The sequence below is a fragment of the Phalacrocorax aristotelis genome, chromosome 7 (assembly GCF_949628215.1).
Source record: "Phalacrocorax aristotelis chromosome 7, bGulAri2.1, whole genome shotgun sequence".
Taxonomy (NCBI): Eukaryota; Metazoa; Chordata; class Aves; order Suliformes; family Phalacrocoracidae; genus Phalacrocorax; species Phalacrocorax aristotelis.
The window spans coordinates 133,566-145,628 of NC_134282.1; the positions used below are offsets into that span (position 1 = coordinate 133,566).

Consider the following 12,063-nt stretch of genomic DNA (forward strand, 5'->3'; position numbering starts at 1 on the left):
CAGGAATTCATGAATAGGGAAAGGGAGCTGGACAGCGAAGAACTCAGAAAGGCAAGAACAGTAGCAGGGTACAGAGCAGACGAATTAAAAAGCGCGGCGGGAGCGTTGAGGCAGACAGAGAGAGATTAAGAAAAAAGTCACGGGCTACGTGGCAAAGCAGGAGGAACTCAGAAACGGGGATGGCAACCATGGAAGAGTGAGTTGGTGAAGGATAACGGGTATTCAAAGTGAGGGACGGGGAGCTGGGAAAAGCGAGAGGCAGAGAAAAACAGAATCACAGAGAGAATCACACAAAGCCAAAAAAGAAGAAACTGAACAACAGGAACAGGTGTAACCAAAGCGATGAAATCAAGCAACCAGAGACGGTGTTCCATTACGGGAACATGGAGCGTACGAATCAGTGTATCTGTCGATCTGCATTTTAGTCCCTAGGCGATCGTTAATGTCAACAGAACAACAGACAGCGTGCTTCTGTCAGGAAAGGATGACAAAACGCGGTTTCGTGTAGCGGACTGAGAAAACTAGCCAAGACTGCCAAGATTAAGAGCCAAGAAGGTAAAAGGCAATTCTGGCAGGGGGAGATCGCGACCACCGACTCACGGACCACCACCGAGCCTGCGCAGTAATTTACGTATGGAACGAGCAAGTTTGTACCGATCAGTAGACAGGACAATAATGAATATGTATGAATACGTAAAATTTTGATCTACAAATTGTACGGGAAAGGTGTGCGAGGTACGCACGCCAGGAGGAGCGATCCCCCGTGCGTCTGGCACCGTGAATAAAGAACGCCTGCTCTTTAATACTAAATTGGCGTTGAGGAGTTGTTTCCGATTTTACCGCGTTTTTCGGTAACACAGGGAGTCAGACCAAGAGAGCCAGAGAAAGACAAAACACCGACAGGCTACAGGACAGAGCAGGAGGAATAAAAAAATAAAAACGGAGCCAGAGCCAGGCAGAGAGAGGCGGAGAAAGAAAAAGTAGCCACAGGCTACAGGACAGAGAGAGGGAGGACTGAAAAGACGGGGAGGCAGGGAGCCACTCAGAGCGAGAGCGAGATGGAGAAAGAAGGTGCGGGGGGGGCGCAAAAAAAAAAAAAAAAAAATTTTTTTTGCAGCAGGTAAGGAAAGAGAGGGGGCCAGGGGAGAGACAGGGAGGGCCCAGGATGCACAAGAGAGGCAACGGGGCCCCAGTGGCCCAGGACTCACCGCAACTCTCGCTCTCAGCGCTGCTGGCGCAATTTAGCCGTTCAGATGCTTCTTTCCCCTCCTCTCCTCCCTGCCTCTTCTGCAGCTCCAGACTCTAGGCCGTCCTCCACCTAAAGAGGATACATGGGTGTCTTACCGCTCTTACGAGATGAGGCTTCCTACGCACGTAGCCTAGCTCGCTCGTGCACTACACGCCCGTACCCAACTCCCGGTTACGCGTACAGACCCTGCGGTGCACGTTGGTGGCCTGGCCCGCTGCGGGCTATGAAGGGGGATCCTTCCTCCCTCACCTGCAGGGACAGGCTCTCTCTTGCCTGCAGCAGGAAGGCAGCTGGCAGCCAGAGCGCCTTCAGTTTCTTCTGCTTTACCTTTCGTTGGCGTCTCCAGCTTCAGCCGAGGCAGCTCCTGTCCACAGCCGGGAAGGGCTCTGTGTGTCCCTTTTCGCCCCGGCGCTGCGAGGATGGCAAAGCCGGGCAGAGAGAAGCCACGCAAGCCTGAGACGGCCGCGGTCAACGGCATCCCCGGGGGAAGGACAGACAACCACGTCCTCAGCACGGTCTCTGGGAGAGGGAAAGAAGAAACAGGGACCGTCATTACCGTCGATCGACCCTGACCAAAGCCACTCCTTGCGCAGGGGCTTCTGGACACACCGCCCCTTCCCCGCGCTACTGCTAAGGGCCCCTGCGCCGAGGGGGAATCCAGTGCGCTTGAGGGCCGGCTCGCTGCCTTCACGACAGGGCCTGGGGGCGGCCAAGGGCTACGCAGCACGCTTCAGGGGAGGTGCCGGGGCTGGGGGCAGGCGCACGGGGCAAGGGGGGGCCAGGGGAGGCTGAGCGGGAGCTCCGGTGAGCCGGGGAGGCGGCCATCATCTGCGCCCTGGGCAGGGGGAAGAGGTCCTCCTCCTTTCCCTCTTCCCTTCTGTCAGCTCCCGGGGAGCGGCCGCACCTGGAAGCCCCCAGAAATCAACGCGAATCCAACCCCAAAAATAGACCGCGCGTACCGTACGCGGCACGGCCGCCCGGCACCCGAGCACCGGAAGACCGCGCCTCCCGCCACGCCCCGGCGAACCACGTGACACGGCCGGCAGCCACTCCGCCAGGACTACAGCTCCCGGCATGCTCTGCGGCACAAGACGGCCGCCCGGCCAGCCGCGCCCCACAAGGACTACAGCTCCCGGCATGCTCTGCGGCACAAGACGGCCGCCCGGCCAGCCGGCGGACACACCACCACAGCTCCCGGCACGCCGCCAGCCCGCCCGCCCCGCTCTCGGACCCTGCGGGGCACCGACCCGCCCGCCGATGCACCCGGAAGCCCCACCGAGCCCTCAGCACAGCCTCGCTCTCCCCACCACCCGCTCCGACCCGGCGCGCTGCCCCGCCGCAGCCCTCCTCGGCGCTTGACCGGGGACCCAGCGGTCCACCACCCGGCCCCCGCTCACCTCCTCCCTCGCTACAGTCGCAGCCCGCCGACGCTCGGCCGCAGCTCCGCTCCGCCCCGCCCTCGGCTCACACTGGCCCCCCGGAGCCGGGCACCACCCCTTTTCCAGGGAGGAGCCGGCACCGGCAGCCCCACTGCCCGCACCTGGGGCTCCTCCATCCAGACCCCGCCCACAGCTGAGGCGCAGCAGCAACGGGGCGCCCCCTCCCCTCACCCCCACAGTGCACCACCTCCTCCCCTGGGCTCCATCACAGCCCCTTGCCCCACGCAAAGGCAGCGCAAACGCAGCCCTGAGGGCAAAGGAGAGGGCAGGTGTTTGTGCAGGCGCGCACGTAACAAGTCCCAGGAGCGATTCATGGCTCAGGGTCCCCAACGCTCCCCCTGCCCCAACGCCACCTCGGCCGCCGTTGCCGCAGCCGCACGGAGCTGGTGTTGGCTAGGATAGTGCTCATTTTCTCCACAGTAGCTAGGAAGGGATACGTTTTGGATTTATGCTCAAAACACCGTTAATAATGTAGAGACGTTTTCGTTCTTGCTGAGCACTGCTTCCACAGTCAGGGCCTCTTCTGGTTCTCTCAGTGCCCCACCAGCAAGTAGGCTGGGAGAGGACACAGCTGGGAAAGCTTTCCCAGCTAACTGACCAAAGGGATATTCCATGCCATTTGACATCATGCTATGCACACGCAGCTGGCGGAAGAAGGGGGAGTCCTTGGGGTGGGGGCGGGGTGCTACAGCATTTCTCTCCCTAAGTAACCGTTACACATGACAGAGCCCTGCTTTCCCAGAGGTGGCTCAACACCTGCCCGCCGAAAAGGAGGAGCGAATTAATTCCTTGCTTTGCTTCCACGCACAGCTTTTGCTTTACCCATTAAACAGTCTTGATCTCAACCCATGATTTTTCTCACTTTTACCCTTCCAGCTCTCTCCCCCAGCCCACTGAGGGTGGAGCGAGCAAGCAGCTCCCTGGTGCAGAGTTGCCAGCTGGGGCTAAACCACGGCACGCGCTTGTCCTGGTTTGGCAGGGAACGGACCGTCCGTCGCCTGGCTCCTGGAGCGACGGGCTGCTGGGCAGAGGGGGAGGCCACCAAAGGTGAGGAGCAGGGCACAAGACAGTAGGAAGAGAGAAGAGAAGAGCGGCAGCCGGCTGGACGGGGGCAGGGGGGCGTGTGCGCGTGTAGTGAGAAGGCACGAGGCAGGGAACAGGACGGCCAGAGGAGGACAGGGAGCCTGACGGAGGTGGAGATAAAAGCAGCAGAGAGAGAGAGAGAGAGAGAGAGAGAGGGGAAGAGAGGCAGCAGAAAGAGGGAAGAGCAGGACACAGACCAACAAAGAAGGAAGAGGAGCAGGCTGGAGACGCACAAAGAACCCGGGGCAGGCAGCACGACAGCGAGGGAGGAAAGAAGAATAGGGGCAGGAAGCTGGACCGAGCGCAATGGAGAAAGACAAGATGAGCGACAAGAACAGGGCAGAGAGGGAAGAATGAAGCCACGGGGACAGGGAGCCGAGACAGCCAACGACGGAGGGAAGGGGCCGGGGAGGGAACACCACAAAACAAACCATGGGGCTGCACACACACAAACCAGGGAATTGTGTCCGACACACCACCACGCTGCAGCAGGAGCGGAGGAGGCCTTTCCTTACCAGGAAGCAGCAATGAGCACGGCGGCGTCACCTCACAGGCACCGCAGCATCGCAGGGCTCTTACCTGCGGAGAGAACAATGCGGATCACAGGGACGCCACCGCGCGTGCGCAGCTCCCGGGCTCAGTACCCAATTCTGGTCCCTGGGCAGCAGCAGCATTATCTGAATTACTCTTCTCGATTAATACCATCCAGAAACCGTAACTTGGCTGCATGCACAGAGCTTCTATTCCTCTGCACCCTTCCCCCTCGCAGCCCCAGCAGCACTGTTCATTGCCTCTGCACCAAACAGCAAAGCGTCTCGAGCATTTCAGTCCTTTCCTCTCGACTGCTTAAAAAAATCTGGTGCTTGCTACTGTCCATGCCACTGCCCCCCCCCCATGCCCGAGGGAGGAGAAGCAGCACAGCAAACCTGGGGAACAAGGTTGGGTTCCCCACCCCCACAGAATAAGCCCCAGGAACTGCTTGTAGGCAAATGGCATCAGGGTTGTGATAGGGTTTTGTTTTGGTTTTCTTTTTTTCCCCCGCCTTCTTTACATAATGTAATAATTGGGGTTGCTTTTCCAAACTACTGAGTTCTGTGGGGATTTTTTGTGCTTTTGCCCTACAAAAAATGGTCATTTTCACTTTCGGTTTTGTGCATGAGAATGGTTGGTGGGTGCTTTTAGGTGGTTGTTCCTTCCCCACCACCACCCTTTTTTTCCTTTCCAGCTGCACAAATCCAGCTGGAGTTGGCTTTCCCAGAAGCCCCAAGTTGTTTTCTTTCCACCAGAATTCTTTCTGTTTTTTCACCCCACATTGCAGACCCAGAGTCAGGGGGTTTGAGGTATTTTTGTGCCCAGGCAGCAGCTCCCAGGCTGCATAAGCAGTCCCACGGGGGGAAGTCCCCGTTTGAGGGAATCGGCCCCAAATTGGGATGGGAAAGTGAAGAGAAGGAAAAAAAACCCTGAATAACCTGAAAAAGAACACCTACTCCAGCCCACCAAGCACCGGTCACCTTGCCTGACTCACCTCCAGGGCCCAGATCACGCTCAGCTCATCACTTAGCACCCTCAGATCACAAAATAAAAAAAAAAAAAAGAGTAAAACCCATAATGGAGCCCTATAGCCATCAGTCACATCTTCCCTCCAGTACTACACACAGACTCACCTTCTTACAGCACTCCCCTGGGCTCTCCTCCGTTGCCCTGCACGACTCATCCATCTGCACCTGGAAAAACAGTGTTACTGAACAAGTCACCTGGAGGCACAGCAACAGCTTAACTATTCCACAGCTCTTGCGCCCACGTAGGAATACCATCTAGAGCCCAACTACAGCCTGCCGTTAAAGGAAATGCATTAAACCAAACGTTAAGCCCTCGCACGTACAAGCCGGAACAGCAAAAACATGGCACGCTCGCGCACCCAGGGCGCAGCCCGACGGAGGTCCATGCGCACCTCGCCGTTTTGATGCAGAGCCACCCAGCATCCCTGCGAGCACAGCTGCAGGCGCAACAGCAGTTTCACCTACACCCATTTCAGCGCGCAGCGCTTCTGAAGCTTCAAACTGAAAGCCTTACCTTGACGCTTGGCCACACTAGAAGCGAGCCGTAGCTAGGACTCCACAGAAACACAGCAACACAAATTGAACACCCACAGCAGCGACAGCCTTGCAACTATTTAGACCAGGAACAACAGAGAAAAGTAAAACGGCTTCATCACCCGCACAGGAAAAGCGGCAGACGGAGACAAAGGGTCAGCATTCATAGCCCTTACAGAACACAGGCGTTCTCTCTCCTTCCATTCCTAAACCCATCCCTTAGGGCTAAATATCGCAGCCCTGCTGTGGCAATAGCGAGAGCGGGGAACAAGAGCCCTGCTGCCGGCCGTTTGTGCGGCAGGACACAAAAACAGAGGGACATGTTTTGCCACACACAACCCTGAATCTCCTGAAAATTTATGTTTACCAAAAACAGCCATTTGGAACATACTGCCAAAAACATTCAGCAATAAAGCTTTTGTGTGTTTGACACCCGCACATTTTTTGGAAACTTGCTATTTGCTTCCTGGTTTTAGTTGGTCTTCCCTCAGAATTTCTACCTGCAGCCAAGTTATTCCCACCCGCCCGGTTCAAGCATTCACCTTCCTGGTATTACCAGCATATTGACACAGGCTAGGAACTTAACTGCTCTTCTAAAACTATCCAAATGACAATTACAGTCCTGAAAGGGGAGTGGAAGAGAAGAAAAGGAGAGATCAGGCAGCAAAAATGCTCTGCAGGCTGCTGCCTGCCAACACTGCACTCTTTTGTTAAAGCCACCCCGCCCCCCCAAACGCAAACAAAAAAAAAACTCCATGACTTTGTGGAATGAGTTTTTTTTTTCTTTTCAGCAGTCCTTTTGGAGCTCATCCCTGTCTCAGCATCTTGTCTTGTCAGAGCATGAAGTGCTGATGATCTGTATCCCGATGACATTTGCATGGGATGAATACCTTTTCAGAAATAGTCCAGATCTGTGAGACTCCTGTCACCTTTGTGGTTTTAACAATCGTAACTCAATTTTATCGACTGACACACTTGTGAGAACTAATTAACTTTGAAACTTAGCCTCTCCTTGGGGAAAAAACGTGTTAGACACCAAATGAAACTGATTCAGAGCTCCGAACCACGATGGAGCCGATAGAGCTGTTGTGACTTAGTTTGTGTGATTAATTGATTGGTTAATAACTATCCTAAGCAGCACAGAAAGAAGAGCTGGACCCAAAGAGGGTGCGCTGCGCTGGATCCAAAAAGCACCCTTCCTCCAGGGACCCGCCTCAGGTGGCGAGTTCGCTCTGGTGCATGCTGGCCTCCCGAACTTCGGGGTCCAATGTGACTGGACCCCCACCTCCGCGGAGGGTCCTCGTACCCTGCCCAACCCCTGCTTTCCCCTGCAGCCCCCAACGCCCCCAGCCTGCACAAGCAGCCAAACCGGCTTCTGCTTTTGGCCCCCAAACCAGCTCACTTTGGGACCGTTTCTGAGCCAAAAAGCCCAGCTGCTGAGCCTGTTCTCAAGTCCCAGAAATGCAGCACTTGACCACTGCTCCTCAGCCCAAAACCACACGACTTAGTCCCCTCGCTCAGGCCCTCAAAACGCACAACTCGATCTGTTTCAGGGCCCCGGCGTCAGCCACAGGAGCCTGGTCTCAAGGCCCAGGAACAGAAGAGCTGTGCTCTCCCCGTTCAGGGACCAAACCAGCTGAGCCTGGCTGCGTCCCGTCCCCCTCCGCAGTCCCCACGGGCAACGCTCAGGGGCGCGGAGAGCGCAGCCACCCCACAGCCCTGCACCCCCCACGGCCCACGCGGGCACTGTCGGGGAGGCCTTGGGAACTGAACTGCGCGGGCCCGGCCCCGCACCCCGGCGGGGCAGCCCAGCACCGGCCCGGCAGCGCTTTCTTCCTGCTCTCGCAGGCCTCGTTTCCCCGGCATCGCCAGGCCCGCACCCCAACCCCACAGGGGGCCGGGCCCAGCCCGCCTCCAGCAAACCGCGGCGGCAGCAGCCGGGGTCCTTGCCTGCCTCGCGGGCAAGGGGGGACCCGCCCGGCACCGCAGGAGCCCCCGCCGGGGTCGCCGCCACCGCCCGACCCCGACGAGGAGCAGCCGAGAGCCGGGTGGGGCTGCCCCTACTTCCCCACGGCCGGGCACGGGCTCGGCCCCAAAACGCAACCACCGAGCCACGACAGCGCTCGGCCCGGGGCCACTGCTGCCCACACCCACACCCCCACCCCCCCGGGGACTCCGCGGACCGGGAGACCCCACAGCCGAAACCCGCCGACCCACAGCGCGCCCGGCCACGCGGCTCCTCACCTGCCCCCCGGCGCGGCTCCGGCTGCCCTACGGCCCAGCACGGAGCCGAACCCGGCCACCGGACCATCCGCCGCCGCCCCCCCACCCCCCCCGGACGCTCCGGGACGGTTCTCGTCCCTTTTCGCTCTGACGCCTCGAGCCGAGCCGGCCCCGCTCCTCCGAGCTACCGGCGGTGCCCGCTCTGCTGCTCGGGGCCAAGCCCTGTTCTCGCCCAGCCGCGAGAAGCCGCCCCGGGGTCTCCTCGGTGCGTCCAGCCGCGTGCCGTGCCGGAGCGGGGAGAGCCGGGTACGAGCGCAGAGCCCTGGGGCAGGGGTTGCCCCAGTGCCGCTGACGGTGTGGGGGTGTGTCGTCCCCCCCCGCCCCACGCAGGGGGCGCACACACGGTACACCCGCGGGCAGGGGCATCCCCGGGGAGCCGTGCGGCCGGGCTGCGCCGTAGGAGGGAAAGGTGATGTTGGTTTCCCATTCTCCCCGCAGCCTGATCCTCCCCCCTCCCCCATACTGAGTTGCCCCCCCCGCCCACCCCTTCCCGCGCGTTACAGCCCGCGAAAAAGCTTTTAACAACCCGATCGACAACACTCCCTTTATCCCTCTTCCAGCAGCAGCAGCGAGAGATTAAGCCAACTGCAGCAGAGAGGAGGAAGGCAAGGAGAGCCTTTTCAAGCAAGGGCAGGACAAAAATGCACGGCGTGGACAGGCACAGGAGAGGCTGCATTATCTGGAAAGCACAACACCTGCCCAAGGGCAGAAAATAAGGAACGAATCGTTTCCAAGGAGCTGCAGCAGACAGATCACCTTTTTCTTTATTGCTCTCCTGCCCTTTGTTATCCAAACCGATAGGCTTCACCACCGGGCAGAAAATAGCTGCCTAGATTTACACGGACAACCAGAAACAATCAAGCCACCCAGGAAAAAGTTCACAGCAGAGGTATAACCCATCAGCAGCTAAAACATTTGTTACGCAGACACAACCAGGCACTAACCAAAGGCTTTCCAACACTGGAGGTCTAGAACAGGTAGACATTAGCACAGAAGCACAACGGGCTCTGTCACCCTGCACAAATCTCCCCCTGCCTACACACGCACACGTTCAGAAGTTAGTTATCAGAAAACGCCCAACTGAGCCATTTGCCACAGTCACGAGACTCACGACATGACACACGAGGTGGACTCAGAGTTTTAAGGCAAAAATACCTCCCCCACCCGCCACCCGAGATCTTTCAGGCTCCAGACCTGCCATCTCCCCGCACCAAACCTACCCTGCCAAAGGGTTTCAGGTGGCCCAAAACAAAGTACACAGAAAATAAACGGGGAAAGCCCTACGTTGTGCAAAAGTGAACGATGCCCGACCAGGGCTTCTCTGCGGGGCGCGGGCCCGGCACGGGCCCGGGCCGGTCACGGAGCCCCCCCCCGCCCGGCACCGAGCCCGGCCCCCGCCCGGCACGCCGACGGAGGCCCCCCCCCCCCCCCCCCGGCACCGAGCCGGGGTCGGGGGCCCGGGCCGGCGACGGAGGCCCCCCCCCTCCCCCGGCACCGAGCCGGGGTCGGGGGCCCGGGCCGGCGACGGAGGCCCCCCCCTCCCCCCCCGGCACCGAGCCGGGGTCGGGGGCCCGGGCCGGCGATGGAGGCCCCCCCCCTCCCCCGGCACCGAGCCGGGGTCGGGGGCCCGGGCCGGCGACGGAGGCCCCCCCCCCCCCCGGCACCGAGCCGGGGTCGGGGGCCCGGGCCGGCGACGGAGGCCCCCCCCCCCCCCCGGCACCGAGCCGGGGTCGGGGGCCCGGGCCGGCGACGGAGGCCCCCCCCTCCCCCCCCGGCACCGAGCCGGGGTCGGGGGCCCGGGCCGGCGACGGAGGCCCCCCCCCTCCCCCCCCGGCACCGAGCCGGGGTCGGGGGCCCGGGCCGGCGATGGAGGCCCCCCCCCCTCCCCCGGCACCGAGCCGGGGTCGGGGGCCCGGGCCGGCGACGGAGGCCCCCCCCCCGGCCCACACGGAGCCTCCACCGCTGCCCGAGCTCACCCACCAGCGCTCTCCGGCCCCCGGCCACGGCCGCGCTGCTCTCTCAGGCGGCTGCCGCAGGCAAGGATCCGGCGCCGCCAGGCCTCCAGGAGTCCCGAGGGGCTGCCGGCCACCGCAGGGGATGGCTGCCTGCGGCCGGACTACCGCGGCGCTCCCCGCCCAGGTCCGAGCAGTCTCCGCCGGCCGCGGGCTTCCCACGCCGGGCTGCAGAGGGGCCCTGGCACCGCAAAGAGACACCTCGCGACCCGGCCGCCCCACGCACCGGCGCTTCGGCCTCCACACGCACCGCTCCCGCCCCCGCTCCCCCGCGCCGCTCACGCGCCACCGGAAGCCCAAGCCCCGCGCGGCGGCCCTTAAAGGGCGGCCGGAAGGACCGGCCCCCACCGGCCCCTCCCCCGCGCCGGACCGCCCCCGCGCCCAGCCGGTGAGCGCCAGCGCCCCCTGCTGGCCGGGCCGCGCTCAGCTCGCGAGGGCGCCGAGGGCCGGGCGGGGCGGGACCCGCCGGCTCAGGGCCGGCGCCTTATCGGGGCGAGCGGGCGAGCGGGAAACCCCTGCGGGCCCTGGTCACGGCCGGGCAGAGCCGCGCGCCCTCCGAGAGTGGCTGAACGGGTCTGCCGCTCATGACACATAAAGAGCCGTCCGCGACGGGAGCGAGCAGAGGAGGAAGGGGCCGGCGGCCGCGGACCCCTGGCCGCAGGCACGGGGGGGGGCTGGGGCCGTGGGGCCGCCCTGCTGGGTCACTGCCCTGCGCCGCACCGCGCTGGGGGCTGGGGCCCAACCGGCGCCGGGGGACCGGGGGCAGCCACGAGCAGGGGGCCTGAGCTTAGCCACGGCCTGCAAAACACCCCGAAGCATGAGATGCTGCAAGGCCAAGGTGGTCCTTGGCAATGGGGGCGCCTGGGCTTGGCCTCCGCCTTACCCGTCCTGGGTCTGCGTGGCGTTCCAGGGGAATGGTGTTTTCCTTGTGCGGAAGGTGGGCTGGCCGTTCGGCCGTGCCCCGGCCGTTACCGATACTGCCAAAGGCGCTCGCACGCTCTGGCCCATTACTGCTGCGGTACCGCGCCGTAGCAGAAAGAAGAGGTGGTGTGTTTTCTCACAAAAAGCCTCCTATGGTCAGTGGAAGAAATAACCTCCTTCCGTGCCACTGACTCTTTTCATACAGTCCATAGCTGGCTTTCGGCTTTTGTCTTTACAGCATTCAGTTTGCTTTCTGCCAAGCTTTCTACCTGCTGTGAAACATTTGGATGGTTTTTTTCTTGTTGCTTTCTTTTCCCCCTACTTGCTCCACAACTCCCACAACAACCACCCAGCACGGCTCGCCTTTCAGCCCCAGACCCAGGAGCCTTGCCCTGGGACGGCCCTTACATGTCAGCAGAGTTGTTCCAGCTCTCACCCTGTCCCTACCCAGCTGAGGACGTCTGTGTCCGTGGGAGACACCCAGACACTCCCCCTGCAGCGTGGCAGTCCCCTGCCCCATCAGTGAAAACTGCGGCAATATCGGCTAAGATTAAAAGCATCGGCAGGAGGTGCAGAATACGTAAATAAAGCAGCGGTTGGCTGCCAGGTATGGGTGCAATATAAATACATTTTGTTTACAGGCCTTCGTGCCTATTCAGCCTTGAACAGCACCTCAGCCCACCCACCCCGGGGCTCACGGGGCTCGGAGAAGGGTCTCTCCAAGGGCACAACCTAAGGCAGCACAGGAAGCCCAGGTGCCACACTCCCAGTCGCTACAGGACGCTTGCTTACAGTTACACCGACGAGGGTACGGATGAGGCTGGAACTAGCAGAAATGCTGACTCTTCTGGCCTTTTATTCGTGGAAGGTACAGCGCGCGAGCCTCGGCAGCTCACAGGAGAAGCGTGCAGTGCTGCCTGACTCTCATTCTCAGCTCACATACTACTGCCAAAGCTCCTGCCCTGTGCTGTGCCAGATGCCGG

At 61.2% G+C, this 12,063-nt stretch overlaps 2 long non-coding RNA genes across 2 annotated transcripts in view; both read right to left on the reverse strand.

The window, feature by feature from the left end:
* Window positions 1-632: 632 nt before the first annotated feature.
* Window positions 633-12,063, reverse strand: part of LOC142059581 (uncharacterized) — a 40,337-nt gene continuing 28,906 nt past the window's right edge. The window contains exon 5 of the long non-coding RNA XR_012661419.1: window positions 633-1,318. This is a non-coding gene — a long non-coding RNA (uncharacterized LOC142059581). The remainder of the gene's footprint in view (window positions 1,319-12,063) is intronic.
* On the reverse strand, window positions 4,451-10,431 carry LOC142059580 (uncharacterized). Its single transcript, XR_012661418.1, has 4 exons — window positions 10,124-10,431; window positions 5,436-5,495; window positions 5,297-5,336; window positions 4,451-4,613 (listed from the first exon to the last, which is right to left on the reverse strand). It is a non-coding gene; the product is annotated as an uncharacterized LOC142059580 (long non-coding RNA).